Genomic DNA, 1,701 nt, shown 5'->3' with positions numbered 1-1,701 from the left:
TGTTCCGGTGCCCAGTGTCACCCAGGAAGGGGAGGCAGTGAAGAAATGTTAATTTCCCCCGACTATAAGTGAGCAGCGGGAAAGGAGTCTCTGAGCACTAGGGAAAACAAAAACCTGGGGACAGGTTTAAAACCCTTAAAAGATTAAGTGAAGCACTGTCTACTTTGTAGTTCTCATCTTGCCCTGAGGTATTGGCTTTCTTTCAGACCGCCCAAGTTAAATATCGGCGTGAGAAATTTTCCCCGCGCGTGCTTATGTGTGTGCCTTTTTAAAAATATATTTAAATTTTATGTAATTGTGTTTTCTTTAAGATTCTGTAATATGGTATTGGTGGTGAATAATTCCTTACAGCTAGCTCTAGTTTAAAAGTTAAAAAAAAAAAAAACAAAAAAAAAAAAAACACCTGACCAGGTGGTGGCGCTGTGGATAGAGCATCAGACTGGAACGCAGAGGACCCAGGTTGCCAGCTTGAGCGCGGGGTCGCTGGTATGAGCCAAGGGGTCACTCGCTCTGCTGGCTCTGCTCTAGCCCCCGGGTCAAGGCACACATGAGAAAGCAATCAACGAACAACTAAGGTGCCACAACCAAGAACTGATGCTTTTCATCTCCCTCTCTCCCTTCCTGCCTGTCTGTCCCTATCTGTCCCTCTCTCTCTGTCACATAAAAAAAAACTTTTAAGCCTGACCAGGCGGTGGCGCAGTGGATAAAGCGTTTGACTGGGATGCTGAGGACCCAGATTCAAGACCCCGAGGTTGCCAGTTTGAGCGTGGGCTCATCTGGCTTGAGCAAAATAAAAAATGCTCACTGACAGCTTAGACCCAAGGTCGCTGGCTCAAGCAAGAAGTTACTCGGTCTGCTGAAGGCCCGCGGTCAAGGCACATATGAGAAAGCAATCAATGAACAACTAAGGTGTCACAACAAAAAACTGATTGATGCTTCTCATCTCTCTCCGTTCCTGTCTGTCTGTCCCTGTCTATCCCTCTCTCTGACTCTCTCTCTCTCTCTGTGTCCCTGTAAAGAAAAAAAAAATTATGTTAAAAAATAGGCCCTGTCTGGTTGGCTCAGTGGTAGAGCATCAGTGCATGTGGATGTCCCGGGTTCGATTCCCAGAGCACACAGGAGAAACTACCATATGCTTCTCTTCTCCTCCTTCTCCCTCTTCTCCCTCTTCTCCTCCTTCTCCCTCTTCTCCCTCTTCTCTCTCTCTCTCTCTCTCTCTCTCTCTCTCTCTTTCTCTCTCTCTTTCTCTCTCCCGCCCTCCCTCCCCCTCTAACAGCAGTCATGGCTCCATTGGTTGTAATGCATTGCCTGGGCGCATGCGGGAGTCTGTCTCTTTATCTCTCCTCCTCTCACTTGGAAAAGAAGAAAAAAAAGTAGTAAGATATAAAAAGATATAAACTGTACATCAATAACCTAAACTGTGAGAGGAACAAGAAGTAAAAGTGTAGAGTTTAGGAATGATACTGAAGCTAAGTTATCAACTTAAAATAGGATGTTATAATTTTAAGATATTTTAAGCTTCATGGTAACCACAACGGAAAAACCTGCACTAATTACACAAAAGGACATGATAGAGAAGTGAAAGCATACTGATACCAAAAGATGTCAAAACACATGTACAACACACACACACACACACACACACACACACACACACACACACACACACACACACACGACAGCAGAAGAAACAAGAAATAA

This window comes from Saccopteryx leptura, chromosome X, assembly GCF_036850995.1.
Source record: "Saccopteryx leptura isolate mSacLep1 chromosome X, mSacLep1_pri_phased_curated, whole genome shotgun sequence".
NCBI classification, from domain to species: Eukaryota; Metazoa; Chordata; class Mammalia; order Chiroptera; family Emballonuridae; genus Saccopteryx; species Saccopteryx leptura.
This window is presented reverse-complemented; position numbering follows the sequence as displayed.